The following is a 9586-nucleotide window of genomic DNA, read 5'->3' as shown; positions in this document are numbered from 1 at the left end:
ACCAGTTGTGAAATAGGGAACTTTGCTTTAAAAAAAATGGAGTGTACATCTTGAAGACGGGCTGTAAAAACATGTGAGAATTCAGATTTTGAATCTATTTTCTTTGGCCCGGAGGGTAGGTGAAGTCAGGATCAGGCTGGATTATGTTATATCATAGGAAGGGAGACTTAATGCAGTTTAGAATGTAAAGGCATTTTAAAGAGAGGGTTTCCTTTAAGTGCTGATGGTATTTTGGTGGTGGTGACTGATTTTTCTCTCTTTCTCTTTTCTTTCCTCCCTGACTTTGTCTCTCTCCTTTTTTCCCCCCTTTTCGCTCAGGCAGAAATTGAGGAGGTTAAGAGGGAGATGTTTACAATAAAGCTGCACAGAGAATTAACATTTACTCATATATTTTGACGTTTGGTAGAGCTGGTGAAGCAAAGCATTAGATAAAGCCCAAGATGTTTCATTTTGCTTTGGTAATCTACTTATGGAAGGCAGTGTAAAATCAATCTTTCCAAGCAGAAAGAGAGTTGGTGGAGTCTAAATTCTATTTTCAAGAGCCAGCTAGTTTATAAAAATGGTGAATATTTTTTTTCATAAATTGAAAGTGGATCTTTTGAATGCAAAGCTGCAATTGTTTTAAAAACAGTTATTTATTATTTCCAAGAGAGACTGGTTAACCGTAAAGTAGATGTAACAAAATAATGAGGTGAATGAACCCTAACTGTACATATTCTTGACATAAATGAAATGCACAGTATTGTAGCAGGTGAAGTGAAGCATTGTCTATCAGGGCTGTTTTTCTTGGCTGCATCTCAGATTGTGTGTGGGATCCTAACCTCAGGCACAATAGCATTCATAAACAGCAATACATTGCTGCTCTTTCTACAGCAACACATAAATACTCATTTTTAAACAAAAACAATCTTATTAAATACCATTCATTCATATCTGGATTTACAGATGCTTGTTACTTTTTGAAACCTGTACCCAATATAATCGTTTTATACTGGGCAATGTATAAAGCAGTCTTATGCTAGAACATTATAAGGTAATAATAAATAATGTTTTAAAGATATAATTAGCTACTTTATGCTAGGAGAGCATATTTTAAGCATCCTTCTGCTGCATTAGCAAGCCACTAAAAACTAGAAATGAAATGACCTTGCATGGATTTCTTTATTACTATTATTTCTAAGGAAGGATTTTACAGGCGATAATGGAAATCAGACTAGCTTTGGTTCAGCCTCGTCTGCTGTGACCAATATGCAGTTACCAAAACGTGCTAATTACTTTAGCGTTCTTTGGGTGCATTTTTAACGTTGTGATTGAGGTGCAGCAGTGAAATTCTAGGTCATGCTTTTATATACCAAACAAAAATCTGTTGGGTTTTTTTTCCCCCCAGATCAGTTGAAATGAGGGTGAGTGGTGGCTGAATGTTAGACCATAGCTGCCATGCTAAGCTAATTCCTACATATGAACCAAAATACAGCCTGGTGCTCTTCACCGTGAACAAGGACAGCCCTCCTCTTTGTACCGTAATTTACCCCACCCTCCAAAAATCAAATATTAATATAATTTGAGATTTAACTGGAGGAACAGCCATCAGGACAGCAATGCCCCGCAGCTGAAATAATATTTAAAATAGAAGGGATTTGACATTTGAGAAGTCAGTGGCTTGAAATACCCAGTTGTACTTAGCTAATTCAGTCCTTAACCTCTGGTTTCAAATAAATCAATTACAGTCGATTCCACTTCAGTTCAGAAGTGCACAAGGTTTTTAGTTAATTGAATACATTTTATTCACTTGCTAGGAGTATTCAGTTATCCAAACCCTTACATTTAAAGGCAATTTCTTTATTGTCCATGATAAATTCGACTGCATAATCAGATCAGCTCCTTGTTTGTTTACTTGTCTTCTGCCTCCCATTTAAATTCCAGAATGTGCACTTCCCTTTGCCTCCTCACTACGTGCATGTCTCAGCCCAGACCAGATTCCCAGAGCCTCAGCCCTCGCATTTGCAAAGTGCAGCTAAAATAACCAGCACCCTTTGGACAGGGAGCAACATGAAACCCATCCCAGCTAGTGAGGGCAGAGTGATTTAAAGTGGCTTGATAATCAAATGTGAAAGGTTGGAAGTATAAAAAATAAATGGTGCCTCCAATTCTGTCCTGTGCACCTCTTCTGTGTGAAAGGGCTGTTTCTGCTCCCTGTCCTGCAAGCAGCTGGAGCTGTTAACTCTTAGAGAAGATTTGGAGCTGGCTTGGTGTCAGCAGGGTAAGATTTTTGTCAAGCACTAGACTATGAAGTTCTGTCCCTGATCCACTTTGAACAGATACTGATATACGCTGTATTTTGTGCATGTTGTTTGCAGAATCCTGCTGGCATTGGTTTACTGTTTTGGAAAGGAAAGGGGTTAATTAGCGTCATTATCAATCACTAATGCTTGTCTAACATGTCCAAAGAATAATCAAGTTAGGGGACTGCACGAAGCTAACATCTGCTTCATTCCAGTTAAAGATTTTTCCTTATATTGTTCAATTATTGGAAGTCCACACCATTTTCAGGCTTTGTCACGGCCATAAAGAAGGGTCAGATCGTTAGAAATCTAGAATGGAGGGGGAAATGCAATATAAATAACAAATGACTTCATTATTTGAGTTACAGGTGAAAGAATGGCCATGAAAATGAGCAGGGATTACTAAAATGTGTTCCTTCTTTTTATCTCCAAGACAGAGGAAAAAATAAATCAGCCAAGCCCAGTTCTTAAATCATTTATTCTGCATAGGCTGCGGCCTCTCTCTTTGCGGTATTTAGTTTAGTAACCCCAAACTCCCCAAAAGAAATAGTTTAAAGTAAAGGACTGGAAAGGGAGGAAAAGTTAAAGTCTATTAGAACCTGTTACCAGCAGAGCAGTATGGTCAGAGTAGCAAAATAGCCTTGTTTTTCTTCATCTAGTTGAAGTTTCTAGGCTTTCTTGGGTGGATGAAACAGCTGGTATTTCAGGCAGGGTAAACATAGGTTATACAGTTTATGATGGCGGTAAAGATTTCTGTCCTTGAACTGCTACTCCGTTCTGGTGCTGTAGCTATGAAGGTGACAGATCTGTGGTCTTTTATTCCCTCTTACAGTCACTGTAGTCATACCTCTGATGCTGAGTTCAACTTCGGTGGCCCAAAGGGCTAACATTTTTGTCATACCAGGAGAGAGGTTAGAGCACCTTCACTGAGTGAATGCAGTGTGGAAATCAGGGTAAGACTACCGAGAGCTTTCTGGTAGTGTAGGAGGGACCCGCTGGTTCCCTGTGGCACTTTTCTTTCAGGCTCTGATTTTGCAAGGCACGGTGCCGGCAACCAAAGCCTGTGGTTTCCCCATGCAGGTATGAGTCCCTCCCTCTTGAAACCAGGGCCCTGAGGTTGCTCCAAGCTCTGTGGTTATTGTCCTGTTCCTAGTTACAGAGCTCATTTGCACAGATGATCTTCAAACAAGGGTAAGGAGGATAAACTGAGGAAGCGTGGCCTAGGTGAGGAAAAAATTATCTTGTGTTGAACAGGAAGGTGGAGGATCGTTGGGTGTGAAATGCAAGCCATTTCACCATGTTGTTCCTCAAGCATATTGTGCACACACACATACATCCTAGTTTCTATAAGGGATCTTGCAGTGTCTACACGAAGACCTTTTCTGTCCAGAGATGCTCTCAACCCTCATTGCTGTTGTTGCCTGTGGTATAGTTAATTCCCTTTGTAATAGTTGATTGAAAGCAGATGCAGGAGCTCTGAATAGAGAGTTGTTTTCTAGTGGGAGTGTGGGCTGTGCAGTTACACTCGCAGGCTGAGGGATGTATATTGCTTCTACACAATGTTTTGGGTTATGTTCCTACCTGCTCATTCATCCCACAAAACTTCCTGCCTCAGCACTGCTTTGGACAGAGCTGGCCCCCTCCTCCCTGTGCATGATCCATGCTGATCCCCAAAGCTAAGGATAAAGAGGCAGAGGTGTGAAATATATGGGACATGTTTCTGGTTGTAGAGCAGGGCATTTTTTGGAGCTCCCAGGAGAAAGGGAGAGCCTTGTTCCATTTCCTTCTCTCTTTTTCCCTCCCTCCCTCCCTCCTTCCCTTTTAACCTTGCTGGCAGGCTCTCCTCCCTCCAGCTCATCCTCCTTGCCCTCTCCCTTGCTGCTGGGTGCTGCTCCCTGTACTTTTCCTTGCTCCCTGTGCATGCCCACACTGTGGCCATGCCTCTCCTGTGATGGAGGTTATCTCTCTGCCCTGCACGCTGGGCAGCTTGGACAAAAGCTGGGGAGACACCCCAGAGTGCAGCATGTGCTGATGCGCCCAGGCAGGAGAAGGCTAGTGGGGCAGTGCTGGAGGGAAAGCAGAATCTGTGCCTGGCCTCAGTGCTCCTTTCTTCATTAGGCCTAACGAGCTACACTGTAATAGTGATAAAAAAGTGCTCCTGCCATCCCTGACTGGGTTTTGGATCCTGTGTATGGGTGTAGATGATCTAGGACAGCAGCTGATGGGTGTACCATTGCCACAGAGCCTTGGTGCAGGCTGTTCCTGGCATGCCAGTATTTGGGGTGGGGGCTGGCAGGCCAGCTGCTGGGGCTTCTTCCCAAACCCATGCCCTTATGAGAGCTTGCAGCTATCCTGCTGGAGAGGATGGGGTTTTGTATGGAGCTAGGGAAAGAGAGAGAAAGCAGGAGGTGGGTGCAGCTTAGAAGAAAATGAGATGGAAAAGGGACAATTGTGGATTTTGCCTTGAGTTTCCAGGAGAGCCTGGACAGGGCCCTGGTAGGGGTTATGGAGATCACCCTGTCCCTTGCTGCCTCTGCTTTTGGAAAGTTTCCTGGAAAAAGACTGGGGAAACTGAAGCCTTCAGCAGAACTGGCTGCTGCTATGACCGTCTCAGAGGCCGACTGTTTATTTGTTCTCATTGTCATACCCAGGGAGGTTTTTCACCTAGGGCGCCTGTTCCTCCCTGCCTATGAAGAGCTAGTGTGCAGAACGGTGTGCATGTGTGGCTGTACAAGGAGGTGTGCGTGCATCTGTCTTTATGGGTGTTTGTATGTATGCTCTTATCTATCTATTTATCTTCATGGGCGTGTGTATTTATCTCTCCATCCTGAGACTTTTGGAGAGGCTGGGAGAAGAGGGGGTGGGGTGGCCTGTCTCCGGGATAGTTGATATTCCAGGTTCAGCCTCTTTCTCTGCTCTCATTCTCTAAACCCAGCCAGGGGGAGTGTCGCCCCAGGCCGAACATATGCTTCTTTCCATTGCACTAATCCACCTTCAGCGTGGAGGAATAATTGCTCGAGTGTCCATGGCTCCTCGGCGCTTTGTCCCTCGCTGGCTCCCATCAGCTTGGCACACGCCATTTCAATCAAATCCTTTCAGAGCCCTGTCTCCTTTTATCACGTCCCCGCTCCGGCGAGAGGAGGGAGGGGAGCACCGAGCTCTCCGCAGCGCCGGCGGGGCCGAGCCGAGCTAGACCAGGTCCCCCCACCGGGAACAAAAGGGCCACCGAGCAGCACCGGGCTGAGGTCGCTCTGTCTGCAAAGGTGTTTGAGTATGATGCTGTTGTTGTTGTGAGGAAATTAAAAAAAAAAAAAAAAAAAAAAAAAAGCTAAAAATAGAAGTGAGCCATCCCAACGAGTGATTGAGCTCTCTTTCCTGTCACAGTGAAGCGGGACAGCTCCGGTAGTCAGAGGGCACTGGGTTATGAAGAGGTGAGTGGAACACTCACCTGTCGGTGGTTGTGCTGCTAGTGACAGGGCACGGGCTGGGAATCAGCGTCTGGAAAACTCACGCGACTCTCCCTAGCCAGGGGAATGGGAGATTTCTGCAGGAATCTGCCCTCGCCCCGACTTTCCTCTCTCGCTTGGTGGAGACAGCCTTAACCTAGCGGGACAGAGCGACTGGGGACGGGAGGGGGGCGAGGATGCTCCTACCCTCCCCGGCCGGCTAGGGACCCTGGAGGGGCAGCGTGGTGCAGGCTCTGCGCCGCGGCAGGGAAAGGCTCTGTCTTTTTTTTTTAGTTATTTGTTTTGAGTCCCTTTGCCATCAGGCGAGGGGGTCCTGGATGTTGCGAAGGGGCTTAAAAATTCCTCCTAGGAGCCCCGAGCTGAAGGAGTGGAAGGAGAGGAAGTCAGGGTGGTTAATCGGGGGAGATTTAAAATTAAAGAGAAAAACGGAAAAAAAAAAAAAAAGATAAAAATGTGCATGATCTTTACATCCTACGGACTATTTAGCTCTTTCTTTCTACTTGTTTTTGCTCAGGTGCTTGGGATGGCTGATGGGGGACAGCTCCCCCACCTTCTCGGTCTGGCCTTGCCGCCGACCCCGGGCCCACGTTTTCCGGGAAGGCCGCTGTGCTCCCTAAGGCGGGGGGCTGCCTGCTGTCCTGCTCGCCTTGCCGCTGCTGGGAGGCGAAGGGTCTCCGGGTGGGGGTCCTGCCTCCCCCGTCAGCTCTGCTGGGTTCATCGCAGGTGAGGTCCGCGGCTTTCCCGGCAGAGCGGGGTGTCGGAGCACCGCCAGGATACCCGCATTTCGCACCTTGCCATCCCTCCATCCTCCCCGCCCTCCGCCCAGAGGGAGTCTGCGGAGCCCCAGCCCGGGCGCAACTACTGCGGGAGCTGCGACACACGGGCCGGGGCGGGGAGCGAGAGCACCGGGGAGCTGCCGCGGGGGCAGAGCCGCGCCGCAAATATGCGACCGATCGAAGCGTGCCGGCGTTTGCTCCTCGCGACGTTTGCCCCGTGAATCTCTGCAGAGTTTTTTACTACAGCGTGGGTCTTTCCTGCCGCTGAGAAAAATCGCCTTTATTTAAAAAAAAAAAAAAACAAAACCACAAACCCCCCAAAACCAAACGTCTTTCCACTACGTTCGGATTTAACCACAACATCCACAAAAACTGCCTTATGAAAACCAGACTTTTCTATGAAAAGACTCTTCTGGCAGCAATTAGTCTGCCTTTCTTGAACAAAATTCTTTATAATGTCATTCAGCGGAAAAAAAATAATCCCAGGACAATTTTGATTACACAGTTTAAAAAAATAATAAAATTAGCATATTCAGGTTTGCCCTGCAAAGAAAAAAAAGTTTAAATTTCCCATTGATCGAAAAAAACCCCCAAAACTCGCTGAGATTTTGCAAGGGTGGGCTTTCACGGGAAATAGACTAGTTCAGTTCCTGTGTGAGGGGAGTAAGAGGGCATTAAAACACACACTCGTTACCGATTTCTTTCAGGGGCTTTGCCTCAGCCTCTCAGCCCCACCTCGGCTGCGGAACGCCAGGCAGGAGTGCCGCTGCCGCCAGTGGGAGGCTCGTGTCTGTCCCCACGCAGCTGCGCCCGCCCCTCGGCGGGCAGCGCTCGGTTGGAAGTCGCGTGTCTGTCTGCCTGGCGCGCAGGGAGAGGCGCGTCCCTTTCTTCCACACGCCTCCCCGGGAGCTGGCTGTCCCCGCGTGGGTCCCGGCCCCCAGCAGGGCAGAGGGGCTCACCCCGGCTACTGGGCGGCACTCGGCTCGCTCCCTGGCTGCCGCCCCTTGCCCACCGGCGGAGGATGAGGAAGGAGGGGGAAGGGGGGAGGGGGGAAAAGAATCTGGCCCCGGGAGGCGGGGGAGGGCTGGGGGTAGCTGCCTACCTGGAAGTCTGTCGCAGATGCTTGGGCAAAGCCAGTCCCTCCGCCTCATCCGCAGGTTTTTGCTACTTCCCCCCTCCCCCCCCCCTTTCTCCGTGCTCTGGTGAAAGGTTGCATGTTTCAGCTCAGAAATTCAAACGCTGAACTGCTAAACCAGAGTAGAAACGGAGAGGAATGAGGAAAAAAAAAAAGGCGTGTTTATATTTCAGATATTTTAAAAGGTCGGCTTTAATTAGGTTAAATACAAGTATTATTGGCCCAGAAGCACATACTGCAATAAGCTCGTTACAAGCCTAATTGCGAAACAACAACAAAAAAATTAAAAAAAACCAACCCAAACCAAAACAAACCAAAAAAAACAAAAAAAAACCCCACCCCCAAAACCCCCAAACAAACAAACAAACAAACAAAAAAAAAAAAAAAGGAAAAGTGCGTGTGGAGAGAGAAGCCGTACTCTTTCAGCACGACTCGCCTCCTGCAGTACGTGCGTGGGCATGTGCGGCGCCCCATGCCGTGATTACCGCACATCCCCACGCGGGACGGCCAGGGAAGGCTGCGCTGCGCGCATCCCTCCCCACCCCGGCCTCCATCCTTTTGAAATGAGTTTTGCATTTCCTCGCCGCGCTTGGCCGGAGTGGAGGTCTGCTTTTACAGCCGAGCGAGGTGTGTGGGTGGCTGCGCGTGAATCTACTCTGAACTTGCCTTGGAGCCCGGTCCCTCTCGACTCTCCAAAATAGCTCTTCTCCCCAGCTGGTCCTTCTCTCTCAACCCTTTGGCAACACAACTTGGGGGGGAAGGGGGAACCATTTGCCCTGAATCACAAATTTTCATGGCTTGGAAAGAAAAAGGTAACCCTCATGTCTAGCTCAATTAATAAACATGGTGATTTCACACCCAAAAGGAGGACATTATTTCACGGGAGCACTATCAGCTCCATCACAAAGGGTCACAGCGCAGCTGTGGCGAGCCCGGGGTTATTATGCAGCCTGATGATAGGATCCCGCTTGCCATCCCGGCTCCTTCCTCGGGGCGACCAATAGCCCCCGGCAGGGCTTGTGCCACCTCATGATAAAGGACTTACCCGATGCGTGAGGAAATGGAGCAGCTTTCAGATGAGAGGTAATCAGCTTGCAGGCGCAGCCCCAGCCCCTCGCTTCCCCCCAGCCCGTCTCCTGCCTTTCCATTTAACTTTTTTTCTTCCCCCTCCTCCCCCCAGACAACAACAGCAAGGAGTTATTATTCATTTAAACGCAAACCTGAAGATCCCTCTCACCTTCTCCGGCCCCCTGCGGGGAGCAGAGGCGGGAGACCCCCGGTCCCCCCTCCCGGCCAGCCCTCATGGCTGCCGGTGGCAGGAGGAGCTGCCTCCCCGCAAGGAGGGACAGTTGTGGCTGATGGATTTCTGGTGTCAGGAATTGGGTCCAGAAGCTGTGAGGCAACATATTAACTGCGATCCCATAATCTCTTAATCACATTACATTTTAAGTGAGCATGTGTAATTTCACCCATCAATGATTTATTTAAGCAAGGGAGCACAATTACTTGTCTCGCACACAAGCGCTGGCTGGGGAAGCATTGTTTGCCAGAAACAAAATCTGCGGTTTTGGGGACTATCTGTTTCTCCATGCTGAGAAACCCCAGACGCCTCTTCTGAGGACAGGAGTTAGGCGGCTGATCCTTCTACCCAGGCAAGGCGAGGGCGAGGTTTCCTACCCTTTCTATTCATCCCCTTTCCAAAATCAGCCCGGCAGCATGATCTGACTCTGGTGAGGTGAGAAGTGCCTTCAGCTGCCCAGTCCTTCCCCGGTGATGCCCGCAAGCTCTTGCTCGGGGAACGTGTTGGGGAAGCCAGGGGGATGTTTGCTGGTTTGGGGGGGATCTGACCCTTTTGCACCGTTTTGACTAAAGCAGGTATAATTTATCGAGCCGGTGAGCCGATCTTATACGGGGTCACTCTTCCCG

This window comes from Chiroxiphia lanceolata, chromosome 1 (assembly GCF_009829145.1).
Source record: "Chiroxiphia lanceolata isolate bChiLan1 chromosome 1, bChiLan1.pri, whole genome shotgun sequence".
NCBI lineage: Eukaryota > Metazoa > Chordata > Aves > Passeriformes > Pipridae > Chiroxiphia > Chiroxiphia lanceolata.
Note: the sequence above shows the minus strand (reverse complement) of the source record.